The sequence below is a fragment of the Orycteropus afer genome, unplaced genomic scaffold (assembly GCF_000298275.1).
Source record: "Orycteropus afer afer isolate SDZICR_OR568_19922 unplaced genomic scaffold, OryAfe1.0 scaffold00284, whole genome shotgun sequence".
NCBI classification, from domain to species: Eukaryota; Metazoa; Chordata; class Mammalia; order Tubulidentata; family Orycteropodidae; genus Orycteropus; species Orycteropus afer.
Window position 1 is genome coordinate 2902948 of NW_006921871.1, and position 14516 is coordinate 2917463.

Below are 14516 nucleotides of genomic sequence, written 5' to 3' on the forward strand. Positions count from 1 at the left end.
TAAATATAAATGTAAAATACTTACATTTTATAGAAATATAAAGTAAATTATATCTTATTTGTCATTTCTGGTACCTCCAAAAATCCAATAGTAAAAGAGATGGTTGGGGGTGAATCCTGACTTTTGTCATTTACAAATTCAACATAGAATTTCTCAAAAAATTTGCACTTGATTATCCAATAAATATTCATTTAAGAGCATTTGTGTATATGTGTGTGTCTGTGTCCAGAGTGATCCACTCATAAAATCTTTAGTTTAATACCACACCTTGTTTTTCCAGAGTGGATCTATGGCATGGAAAGCACTTTCATTCCATACAGTAGCATTTCAAGGAAACAGGCAAAGTTCTACTGTCTTCCAAATAGCTTCCATTTCTGATGAAAGATGTATGGAATTCCACAGGCAGGGATTCATTTCTTTGGCTTCTCTTCGCTGCACTTTATTTCTAGGGGGATTGAGAAGGGCAGGGAAGATTTCCCTAAAGCACTAACATTTACACTGAAATTTGAGAGGGACTTAGGGATTGACTGCTATTAACTTTGAGGGTAAAGTATCATCTAGACAGAGGGAAGAGCACAGTGGGAATGGCAGAGTAGGAGAAGAAAAAGAGAGAGAGAAGAGTAATCTGTTGTAGGTATGTAGCTTATTTCTTTGGCGTCTCTAGGAGACTCTAGGAGGTGCAGTCAGTTAACATGCTCAGCTGCTAACCAAAAGGCTGGACCTTCAAATCCACCCAGAGGTTCCTCAGAAGAAAGGCATGGCAACCTACTTCTGAATAACCAGCTACTGAAAACTCTGTGGAGCACAGTTCTCCTCTGACACCATGATTCAGAATAGACTGTTGTTGTTGTTATGTGCCATCGAGTCGGACCCAACTCATAGTGACCCCTCCTTGGGTTTCCAAGGCAGTATCATTATGGAAGTAGATTGCCCCATCTTCCTTCTGAGGAGTGGCTGGTGGGTTTGAACTGCCAGCCTTCTGCTTAGCAGTCAAGTGCCTTAGGCACTATGCTACCAGAGGTTCCCAGAATAGATTAGATAGATTTTTTAAAAAATTATTTTAAATATTTCTTCTATTAGTCTTTACCTAGTACTCCCATGTTTTAATTGTCCCCCTAATTTACAAATCAAATTATTTTCATGTAACAGAAGACAACTGAATTTAGACCTAGTCAGTCTCCCCCTCCTCCTAGTCTATTGTTTGTTTAATATTCTATCATCCACTCTGCATTTTTCTCTAGTAACAGTGTAACCTTAACCAGGGCATTTCTGAGTTTCCTCACCTGCAAAAGGACAATTGGGAAGGACTCATCCCAGACTGAATGAAGTAGAATCAACAGTGAAGGGGTCAAAGATTCTATATTTTTGCAGTGCTTTGCACTGAGAATAGGCCACATTTGAGAACCACCAAATCGGATGACATTTAGAGCTTCTTTCATATCTAATAATCTGTGCATACAGTGCCATTTCCGGACTGTGCTGCATCTCTCGTTTTACACGCTCCTGTTTCTGGCTCCCTTGTTGCTAATTTACTCCTGGCTTCCCTGCAGTGGAACGATTTCCTATTTCCCTATTAGCTATGTTTTATTTTTCTGTGCGTCAGTTAATAAGGTTGTGTTTGCTTTCTGGAAATGTCTTTTCACCCAATAAAATAAATAAATGGAACATACGACATTGAAAGTGAGCTTGGGCAGAGGGTGGATAATAGAAGAGAGGTCAGAACACCCTGCTCTCCTCTTCATATACCTTGGAAACTAATGTTTCTGATTCAACTCTGGAAACTTGGTCTCCCTAAGTGTTCTCCTTTCCATAAAGAAGTCCCCAAGGAAGATTAGTTACCATTCTGTGCAATCTGTGCTATTATAATATTTTTTTCCCTCCAATATCTCAGATGTTTGAAAGAAGACAGTAATAAGGGTTTTTCCTTTTGACTGCACCATACTGAGTCCATTAGGACTTGGTTTTTACTCCCCTCCCACCCACACACACTTAAGCTGAGCACAGTTTACTGATGTGAACTCAGGGACAGGGTGGCAGAGTGCCTCTCTCTCTCTGCAACACACCTCAGCCAGTTAGCTGTTAATTTTCTACTTACAAACTTTCAAACAGAAACAAAATATAAAGAAAGGAGGTAGCATGGGCCACTCTTGTGTTTTGTAATATTAGCCTGTGGATGGCATAGAGATGTATCTAGAGTAAAATTTTGAAAATTGTTTTCAAAAATAAATAGATAATTTTTAGTTAAGTTCCATATCAACTTAAAACATAGTAGATCCAATTAACTGAGTATCTTGGGGAGTTCTGAGGGACAAAAAATAACCAAACTTCAGATCAGTTGTGTTTCATTAACCTATCCAACTCTATGAAAGTTATTCATGGCAGTATCAAAATCTCCTAAATGCAGAAGAATGTAAAGAACAAAACAAAATTATGCATTATTCATTTAATAATGATGATTTATATCTGGATATTTCTTTCCAGTCTTTTCCATATGTGAAATTTTAAGTGTTCCTATGTATGTATGGAGCTCTGGTAGCATAGAGGTTAAAGAATTTGGCTACGAATGAAAAGAATCAGTAGTTTGAACCTACCAGCTTCTTCACTGGTGATGAGGCAGTCTGCTTTTGTAAAGATTACAACCCTGGAATCCCTTGAGGACAGTTCTTTGTCTTGTAGATTTGCTATGAGTCAGAATCAACTCAATGACAGTGGGTTTGGTTTGGTTTGTATGTGTGTGTGTGTGTGTGTGTCTGTGGTGAGAATGTAGAAATATATATGTGTGTGTATGTGCTTAAGTGTGTGAATGTGTGTGTTTGTTATATATATATACATGCATATACATGTAGAACAAGATTAATTTGAGCTCTTTGATGGGATCCCTTATTATAAGTAGATAATGCTTGCATGGCCTATTACAGTTAGGATCATATAAATATTCTTAATCCTCAGAAAAAATAAAACTTCACCCAAATTACCAGAAGTTCATTAACTGGCCTATTTAAATCCTCATCAGAGAAGGCCAAAACAGGGAGTAACTTCTTTAAAGGATTCAATTTTGGATGAGAAGAAGAGGAACATGCTTTAGGAGAGTGTTATTTGCATTTAGAGAAACAAACGAAACATGGTATTTATGTTGTAATCAAATGCAAAGATTAGGTTACTATACTGGGTAGTGTTTGATGGCAAAGTATTTTTATGTGATTAAAATTTCAGATATGTGAATTGGAATAAACAATATAAAAATCAAAGCTCATTCACTAAACTAAGTTCTGCACTTTACTAAATGGAAGAAAAAAAAAAAAAAAAAAAGAAGGCTCATATGATGTTGGCCTAGCTCAAGGGAGTTTAATGTAATTTTAATAGGTACAGCTGTTAATATTTTATATATAGTATTTTAATTAAGTTCTGTATTTGCACACTGAGTTGGTTTGGTATAGAGCAGCCTTTTAAAAATTGAATGAATGGCTATGCTAGCTTTTATTTTACTTAAATGATATTTCTGATTTAGACCAGTGAAATACTAAGATTCATAGCTCAGTTAGAACTAAGAAACATGGAATTTGAAGAAATAATTCATTTTGCCCATTTTTTATATCACTTATAATCAGAAGCTATATGAAAATTATTTTTAATATAATGAGGGAAAATGATATTGCTATGAAATGAGGGCAACGTGGGCTGCTGCTTTCTGACTCATGTAAGATGAAGGTCATATCTTTTGATTTGCCTGGGATACTCCTTAGCTGAATATATAAAGACATTTAATGAGCCATATTACCTCTGTTATTAAAGTAGAGAGAGCTCAAGCCTAAGAGTTATTCTCTCTGTTGCTGATCATACTGAAATAAGAGAGAATATTTAAAGCCACAGCCATTCATTTCATGCCAATAACTGTTGGTTATCTTGGTCAAAGTTAGGGTTAAAACCATATTTGATGAGCCCAACTGAAGTTTTAATATTCCCTAAACAGTTTGTAACAGAAAATATGTATGCGAGAAAATGCCTTATTTATTATTACATCCACAGTTCCTAGTACTTTTTTTGAACAGCAGTTGCTCAATAAATACCAAGTATGATGAAAAAAGTTAAATAAATGAACAACTGAAAAAAACATCTGAATGGCTCAATGCCAACCCACCTAATATTCTAAAAATAGTAATGTAACATATTCTTTATACTTGAATAATAATAGGACCATTTTACCTGTAAATGCAACTTTTAAAGGCTTTCCATTACTTTTTGAAAGCAGTTTATTTCGTATAGGATAACAGATGCTCCTTTTATGAATACAATTCCATTCTCCAAGCCCAGATGTTCAAAATAAAGCACTGGGAAAGTTAACTGATTGTTAGAGCACTGCAGTAAGCCTGGTACAATAAATGGCATGCTTTTATGAAAACAAGACTTATTCCTGCTTGTTCCTGAGATCGCTGTATCAGTCAGCAGATATATAGGTAGAAGGAAAATTAATCAAGAGCAAAGTTCTTCTCTCCTTTCTGAGGAATGGGATATGTAGACACAGCAAGTATGTTAGTGTCAAGGAAGATAGGTGCCCAGGCTATCCATCATTTTTGTAATTTGCCCTTTACTCCCTTGTTCACTAAGAGGTAAGCATATGATTTTCTTCTTTAATGAGCTTCTTCTTCTTCTTCTTTTTTTTAAAATAAAATTAATTTTATTTCTAAGCCATATCCCATATTCCATTTTGGGATATGAGAAAGAAAACCAAAAGCCAAACCCATAGCCATTGAGTCAATTCTGACACATAATGATCCTATAGGACAGAATAGATCTGCCCTATTGGGTTTTTGAACCTAAAAATCTTTACAGAAGCAGACTGCCTGATTTTTCTTCTGAGGAGCATCTGCTGGGTTCAAACCATTAACCTTTTGGTTAGCAGCTGAAAGATTTAACCACTCTACCCCTTCAGTTCCCTATGGGAAAGAAAGAGGCACTCTAATCTCCACCCATTTATTATATACTGTTTGGTTTTCCATGCAATGTAGCTTCTTCTGTTGCCTGCTTAGTCTAGGACAGAGATGTGAAAGGCTAAGTGGGGTGAGTCTGTGCTAAGCTGAGGGACGCTGGTGGTAAAGTGGGTCAGTGCTCAGCTGCTAACTGAAAGGTCAGCAGTTTGAACCACCAACTGCACTGAGGGAGAAAGATTTGCCCTTGGAAATCTGTTGGAGCAATTCTACCCTGTTTTACAGGGTGGCTGTGAGTCAGAACAGACCCAAGTTATGTTTTGGATGCTAAAGCTGGCAAAAGAGATGCACATACAAAGTGCAGCCATGACTTAGTAGATCCAAGTGGATGACTTAAGCTCTGTAAAACATCAGTGCCCTTCATGGAAAACGAAGGACAGAGTAGCATCGCTGAGTTTTTGTGAGTGAATAAATATGATTGAGAAGACTCACTACTCTGCAAACTTCAGGACTTAAGCTGAACATTCCCTTACCCACTCCTCCTGCCTTTCCAAGACTCTTCTTTCCCTGTCTTCTAACCCCAACCCCAACACAACACAGCTGCCCAGGTATTTAGCTAAAGTGTGAATTGTGCTACAATTAGGATGAGGTTAATGACTGTTTTCTTTTGGCCCAAATAGTGTTTACATTTGTGTTAAGCTTTTTGACTCAGTCAAGGGTATCCCCTCAAGGATTTTTACGGCAAACTGCCAGTCAATTTTTTTGCAAACCATCATTACACATTGAAATCAAAGAGAAAACTCATTATTCTTGTCAAATGCAGCTTGTGTACAGCAGGGTACTGCAGATTGTATCAGCGGTTATTCATGGGTAAGCCTACATTTAACAGCTCAGAAGCCATTGAGATTTGAATTGAAGTCATAGAGTTCCAGTTTAAGAACTAGAAATTACAGTGAGAAAGGCACAAGACTCTCCCTAGAGCACATAATTAGAGGTTTATAGTAATCACTGTTTGATGTGAACAGCACTTTCTAGCTATCCATTACCAGCTCTGATTTCTGTGTATACCATTTGTGAATCACCACATTGAGTTGTTTCTACTTGAACAACCATTTGATGATTTCCCTGTTTAGGTCATGGTTTCAACTTACCTTCTGAGTGCAAATATTCCTCCCATTCCTCTGCCTAGTAACGTGTTGCATAAGTTGAAATGAGTTTAAGTAAATTTATAATATTTTACTTTGTATCCATCTCCATGAGTCGTATCATGAACACAAAGACTGAAAGACTCAATAATTACTCAATTACATATTTGACTATCCTGAGGATCAGATGGGGTCAATTTTGTGTGGAATTGTTATATTAGGTAATATAAAATTAATGTTTATTTATTCTGAACATATTGAAAAGAAAAAAAAAGTCATTCATTGGCTTACACATACTGAAAAAATTTTTATTTTTCTACATTTTCTTCCAGTTGTTAGCATGTGTATTTATTTTACATAGTCACAATGACAGTATAAACATAACTCTTCAGGCTTTTTGTTTAACATGACTTTATAAACATTTTCTTGCTCAAGATTATCTAAGAGATAGTATTTATTCTCTGGGAGTTAGAAATCAGCCCCTTGAGATCAGAGCAGAAGTGTTCTGGAAAACTTAACCAGGCTCCCAGACTAGTAAGATTCAAATATTTTAGAGTATCTAAGGAAAAGAAAGGAGCCTCGGCGGTCCAAATATTTAAATGCTCTGCTGCCAACTGAAAGGTTGATCACTCAAATCCACCCAGAGGATCCATGGAAGGAAAACCTGGCAACCTGCTCCTGTAAAGATTACAGCCTATGGGGCTGTATTACAGCTTATGGGGCAGTTCTACTCCGTCACATGATGTCACTATAAGTTGGAAACAATTCGACCACACCCAGCAAAAACAACAAAGAAGAGAATGTCACAGAGGTAAATGCCAGCTGGCAGTGTCCATCTCAGCACTGCTCAGGGGACTTGACTCCTTCATCCCACTGCAGCAATAGAAGCACATCATCCTACCAGAGATAGTGAGTCAAGGATGGCTTGTTACTAGGCCAATGTTACTATCCATTTCCTTATCTCACATACACTTCTTGTTCTGAGTCCATGTTCCCTAAACAATCTTCTAATTAATATTTAGCTCTCAATTTAAGTCTGATTGTAGTAAATGGAGATAATGGACATTTGTGTAGATATGAGTGTTCTGGTTCCTGTAAGAATTACATAAACCAAACCCAAGCTCACTGCCATCATGTCGGTTTGACTCATAGTGACCCCCCTGGGGTTTCCTAGGAGGTATCTCTATGAAAGTAGATTGCCCAGTCTTCCTTCTCAGGAGTGGCTGGTGAGTTTGAACCACCAGCCTTCTGGTTAGCAGTCAAATGCCACCAGAGTTCTCCCAAGAATTTTATAGTCATTATAAATGAATAAACAAACATTTAGATTAGAACTTGGCATCTCATACTGGCAGAGCTTGATAGGAAGTATTCCATGTCCTGTGATAGTACATATCTCACTGGGAATTGATATCTTGGCATTCTTATTTTATACATTAGTCTTATGAAGTTGCCAAATGTTAAGCCCAGGAAATGAGACTTTGCTCTGCAATCTACCAAATCTCCTTTGTAGGCATGTCCAGTGAAGGGGCAGAAACTAGACTGTGACATTAGTTGCACCCTCTGAAAATAGGCACTTACCTGACCACTCCTGTACACAGTGAACCTCACAGTAGAGTGCAGAGTAGAAATCTATGAAATTTCTGCAAATACATTTTATTTGATTGATAATTACAACTTCCCAGCACTGAGTATGATTAGATTTTTCTCAATTCATATGTGTATAAATATTGGTATGAATGTGTACATATGTCTGTATGTGTATGTAATACATGATGCACGTAGTATATAAAAGTGTGCTATTAGTGAAAATCGTCCAGCAGTAAAAAAGGTATGTAAGTGAACATTTCCCTTTGCCACACATTTTCTCATCACTTCTCCATAGTTAGTCACTAAAATTATTTATGTTTTAAAAATTCCAACAATTATTTATGAATTAATATATCTATAAACCTATTTAAATATATGAAATAAGGTCATTTTCCCAATGAACAATATTATATCTTACCAATTATTGGGTGACTTAAAAAAATTGCCCAGAGATTTTTTTCTATGCTCATTTTTATAGTGACATTATTATATTCCTTAATTGAACATAACATTTACTTGATCTCTCCCCCATTGGTAAACATTTAACTTTTATTTTTCAAATTTTATTGTTTTAAATTAATTTATAAAGAATGTCTCTTATACATTGCATCTTTGTTTATATTGCTCAGAATTTTTCTAGGAGAAGTTCTACAAACTGTGCAATTTTAATTTTGAAAGATAATAGCAAGTTACTTTCCTAACTGACTATTCAAATTTTGTTATTATCTATGTGAGGTGGTCTTTTCCTTTCATTTTTGTCAATACTGTGTATTACTAATCTTTTAAGTTTTGGTCTAGGGCTTATTTCTTCATATATTGGTTTAATTCCTGAACTTGACAGCTCATAGGTGATTCTAAGTAAGCAGAAAAAAATACAGTAATAAGCAGAAGACATAGTATTAAGATTGAATTTTCATTTTGTTTTTAAATAAATTTTATTTCATTTCCTTTTATAAACCTAGTACATGACATTGTTTAAGGAAAGAAACAAAGATTTTTTAGAAAAACAAAAAAAGAAACTAATCATTCATAATCTCACTAGTGCCATAACTCTATTGTTAATGATATGAGGCATGTATTTTTATTATTTTATGAGAATGATGTTTTAAATGTTGTGTCATATTATATAATCAGAGTTATATTCAGCTTGTATAATTCATATTATGCATTTTTTACTGAGTTCAAATTTGTTAATAGACTAGGGAAATGACAAATTTGTAACTTTGTGTAATCTAATTCTCTCTTGCAGTGAGAATTTGGGAATTATGGATAAATGAAATTGGCATTTAACTTAAAAATTATTTTAAGCAGTAATTTCAGAAATTCTAAGTCTAAAAGGAGTGTTAGTAACCATCTAGTCATTTTCTGTATTTTGCATAGGACACACATTGAGTCTGTTTTTGGCTAAGCTTGCTGTCCAATTACAGAGCTTGAACAAGAAAAGTCAGTCTTCTCTCACCATCAAGAGCATTTCCTATAGTATCACACTAGTTTCTACTCCCTCATTCCCATATTTATTACAGTAATTTAAAACTTAAAACCAAATGAACTTATTTAAAATCTCATCTTCTCCTCACGTTTCCTCTCAACCTGTAAGCTGATCTTGTGAAAGTTCAATAGCCAAGAAAAATTGGAGAAAGAAAGGTGTGGGAACTAACAGGTTACAGTTATGAGACCAAACTGTAAAGTTGGTTTCCAGTTTACTAAGAGCTTGTTTCAACACTTATTTTTGCCCTTTTCATGTGTAATTTTAAATGAAAGTTCATTTTTCATTTATGTTTATGAATATTATTTCACCTTTTGTATATGCCATGAAGAAACAAGGTTAAATTATTAATATAACATAATGAGATTTTCACATTAAAATTATAAAATACTTGAATACAACTATATTTAGTATTTCAGTCACAATACCATTTAAAAGTAAAATAACTTAAAAATTTAAATTATTAATATAATATAATGTGATTTTCACATTGAAATTATAAAAGACATACACACACATATACTTAGCTTTTTTTTTTTTTTTTTAAAGCCACAATGCCATTTCTTTATGTAGTAAAATAACTCAGGGTGCTTTGGTTTCTTAAATATTTAAGCCATGAAGCACTAAATGTGTCCCTAAATATGACTACCATGCACAGATTTTAATAGCTCAGATAATACGTAAATAAAGTATTTCTTTTCCTTATTAGAAGTTTCAAATCCAATTCATAGTAGAAGGAATAGAATATTTGATTCCTGTCAAGCTATTCCAGACAGAAGATGTCAGTATCTGTGGTTCTTAGAAATAGAGGGATGACCCAATAATTTATGCAGATTTTTGTGTTTTCTTAAAAATTGTATTTGCATGTGGTCATCCCTAGGCCTTTAGGAAATCCTAATTGTTTATTGATATATACATCTATGACAACTAATGGATTGCCTTTAATTATCAATGAACAAAGCTTAAATATTCATTTGATGTGTTCTTTGTAATCATTGCCTTTTTAACTCCATTATATTGAACACTTGGGAAACGTAATGTTTAAATTTCACTGTGCTTGTATATATGTGATAAATTAGTTTAAAGTAATTGATATTCTGTGGAGACTCTTTACTTAGGTGAAGACATTATTTGATTCGTAGCCATAGTAAAAGCACTCAGGCGATTTGGGATTCAAATATTTTATCTAAACATCCCTGGGTGGCACAGATTGTCTGCACTCACTTAATAACCCAAAGGTTGCCTGTTGAATCCACCTACTGGCACTGTGGGAGATACAGGCCTGGGGAGTACAGCCAACCTGTCTCCAGAACCTATGGAGTCTCTCCAACTCAATAAGCAAACAAGCACATATTTTATCAAATACATCTGCATTTGAGTACATTTGCACATGTATATAAAGTCCCTGGGAGTTCTGGTGGTGTAGTGCCTAAGGCATTTGACTGCTAACCAGAAGGCTGGCAGTTCAAACCCACCAGCCACTCCTCGGAAGGATGATTGGGCAATCTACTTCCATAGTGATATCACTTCCAAAGCCCAAGGAGCAGTCGCTATGAGTTAGGTCTGACTTGACAGCAGTGAGTTAGTTAGTATAGGTTAAGATGGAAATAGCTATATGGGTTTGACTAAGTAATAACCTTTATTATTTTTAAAATAAAGTTATTACTCTGTGAATCTTCAAAATATAAAAATAATCTTGTTTTATTTTCCACTTACATTAAACTCTACTTTTCCCTTTATTTTCCAGTTGTTTTTTAAAGATTTTCTAAAATACAGATGCCTGTGGTTTGCTAAAGCATATAGAGAAAATAACATTTGGTTTTAAGTTGTGGTTATTTAATTTTTTTATGTTAGTTTGTAAAATAATACATTGAATAATATCTTATATGTTCATTTGCCCAAAGTGACTTTTTAACTTGCCTGGGCTAATTAAAATTCTAGTTCATCTTAGGTTATATTTAAATTGATTATATCCCTTTTACTTGCACTCTCATATTTTGTTAGTTCTCCTTTTCATAAAACCTAAACCCACAGCCATTGAGTTGATTCTTACTCATAGTGACCCTACAGGACAGAGTAGACTGCCCCATAGGATTTCCAAGGCCATAAAGACTACCTCTTTTTTCTTCCACGAAGCGGCTGGTGGGTTGTAATCATTGACCTTTTAGTTAGCAGCTCAATGTTACAACCACAGAGCCAACAGTGTCTCTCAAAGAGAAAAATAATAGAGTATGGGAGCAGCATTTATATCTGTTATGATAATAACATCTCAATCACTGATTTTTGAACTATGAGTTACAAGTTATCAGTTGGTCCTGAAGTCAATTTAAAGGGTGATGGCAAGCATTTATATTAATAAAATTACAAAATAAGAGAGAAAATGCCAGAATGCTGCAAATAGTGAAGTTAACTATTTTTCCGCTAAACTTTTCTTGCAGTATATGTGTGTGTATGTGTGTGTGTGTGTGTGTGTGTAATGGTGCCCTGGGTTAGGTGAAAAATGTCCTCCTAGTATATGAGTTGAATGAGAAGAGTCCATCCTATAATCAAGTTATAGTTAGTATCTTACCCTGGCCTTGCCAACAAGCACAATCATAAAAACATATCTGTTTTTCTCACAGTAACTGTCCAAAGCAGGCACTAACCAAAACCAAAAGCCACTGCCATCAAGGCGATTGCAACTCATCTGGAGCCTATAGGGACAAAATAGAACTGCCTCACGAAGTTTTCAAGGCTGTAAATCTTGACTGAACCAGCCTACCTCATCTTTCTCCCACAAAGCCCCTGGGGTGTTTGAACTGGTGACCTTTTGATTAGCAGCCAAGCTCCTTAGCCACCGTGCCACCAGTGCTCCTTAAAGTTGGCACAAACAAACCATAAATAAACATCAAGAGGCCTCATTCTCTGCCCTCTCCCTGTCAGACAGAGTGTTCATGGTTGAGTGTCTGCAATACGTGGCCCTAGTTTTGCCCTTGAGAATGCAGACACGGTGTACTGAACCGTGGACGCTACATGGGGGATGGGGAAATGAAGAGAGCCAGGTGCAGTACAAGCCAGTGAATTCCCTCAGCTCAGGAGTCCTCTAGCATCCTCATAGCATCAGAATTATATCATGAACAGGACAGTACAGCTTTTCCCAAACCTCCTCCCCTTATCTTTGAGCTTCAGTTTTCTCTTGCTCTATGAACAAAAATGTGGGAAAAAAATTATATAATTTAAACTCTGTATGTATCCAAATCTTGCAATACTTTCTCATCATTCACTTTCAAAGCTCTGTGTCTCCTAACCATTATCTCTTAATATTACATTTTTCATCTCCTCAAATCCTCAAAAATTCTACTGCTTCTAGGTGCCCTCTTGGACTAATTGGCAGAAAAGAGGGGAGCATCAGTCTCCCTATTATCCTAGAAACATAAATCACTGTGTTTGTTTACTGCACACAACTCATTGATTGCTATCTATAATATGTGTTTTATTTTTAAATGCCTGTCTTTCCTTTTGTTGTGAATACCTCACTCTTTCTTATCATTGTGTAAGTTACATAAGCTGTAGCAGAGGAGAGAAACTGCCTGTTCACTCACTTCTTAGGACATTTTGGACAGTGTTGTGCACAAAACAACGCTTTAAAAAATGCATGTAATGATCATTCTATTAAAATAGAAGAGGGTCACCATTCTCTCTCAATTTTTTTCCCAAGAATGGCATTTTAAAATATTTTTAAAGTAGTATTTTAGGGTACCTACATATTCCTAGATAAGAGTTTTTTTTTTTTTTCCCTAGATACTTGCACAAATGTCAGCAATAGATGTGGGTACTTTGTCGTTTTTGCTTTTTGCTGCCTCCCTCAGAAATCCCTACTATACTCCCCTCTTTGAAAGGCCAAGTACCCATGCCATTGAGTCCTTCCTTCCTAGTGGCATTTTCGATTTCCTTCTAAGAAAGCCTAGACGATGCCCTCTCAGTGACTTGACCACCTAGTGGTCTCTATCAGTGGCTCCTAATGCCCTTCTCCCTCACAAAGATATATCCCTCTACACTGCCACAGCGAGTGCCCCTTTTTTGGGGAGGTGAAACACTCCTGGCATGATGCAGGGGCCAGTGGTGTTTTCTGATGCCCTTTAGAGAAGTGTGTTCACATGCAGCACTGGCCCTGTGTTCACCTGGGGTTGTTGTTGTTGTTGTTGTTTGCCATCGAGTTGGCCCCGACTCATAGCGACCCCTCCTTGGGTTTCCGAGGCAGTATCACTACGGAAGTAGGATTGCCCAACCTTCCTTCCAAGGAGTGGCTGGTGGGTTTGAACCGCCAGCCTTCTGGTTAGCAGTCAAGTGCCTTAGCCACTATGCTACCAGAGCTCACCTGGGGTAGGCTTAGGTATTCTGTGAAACAACTAACATGCTTCTTCCTACCCACACTCCACTTTCACTTCTGCCCTCCCCTTCTGTACCCTGCTCTCTGGCTTCAGGCCTCTCTTGTGAGGCTGCTCCTGAAATCCCTGAGACTGGAAGCCAGCACCCCAGCATCAGGCTTTTCCTCATCTTTCTCTCATCAGACTCTTCCTATTCTGTTTATGGTCTCAAAACCAAACCAAACTCACTGCTATCGAGTAGATTTCAATTCATAGCAACCCCCACTGGGTTTCTGGGGCTGTAAATATTTACAGAAGTAGATTGTCCTGTCTTCCTTATATGGAGAAGCTGGTGAGTTTGAACCACTGACCTTCTGGTTAGCAGCCTAATGCTTTATCCACTATGCAACCAGAGCTTTTTCTTTGTGGTGTAGACATGAAAAATAAACTTGGTATAATATAGCAATGACTCAGAGAGTGCCCTTTTCATGTATCATATTTTCATTTTTACAAAAATCTTTCTGGAGATAGAATGAATATTGGTAGAATTTTTTGAAATCTGATGTTAGAGGATGGAAGTTTTGTTGCACAATCTGCCTTCTGTCTTTCATTTTATGCATTCTACATTTTTGACCCTTCAATGACTGACTCTATATGTATGTTTACCTGTTCATCCTATGCTTGGAATCAGGGTTTGTGTGCATTTTATAAAGCAATATTTTCCACCCTTATTTTTAGAGTGAGGGGGAAAAATGTCAATTTGAATAAGTAACTAGTTTGATTTTAAAAAATAAACAACTGATTTGCCTTAGTTTCTACACTGAATTTCAATACCCAACATTTATGCAGTGCTTTTTATAAATGAGATACTTCAGTTGTATTATTTTATCTAATCCTCAGAGTAATGGTACAAGATAGGTCATATAATTACGCCCACTTAATAGATGAGGACCCTGACACTATCAAGGTTAAATTCATGTAGCTAGGGGTGATGAAGTCAGGTTTTGACATAGGGCATCTGCCAAAG

The 14516-nt window shown here is 36.3% G+C and overlaps 1 protein-coding gene across 1 annotated transcript in view; it reads left to right on the plus strand.

Moving 5' to 3' along the window:
- The window catches only part of NRXN1 (neurexin 1), a 1670321-nt gene that overhangs the window by 708869 nt on the left and 946936 nt on the right, over positions 1–14516 (plus strand). The window lies entirely within an intron of this gene.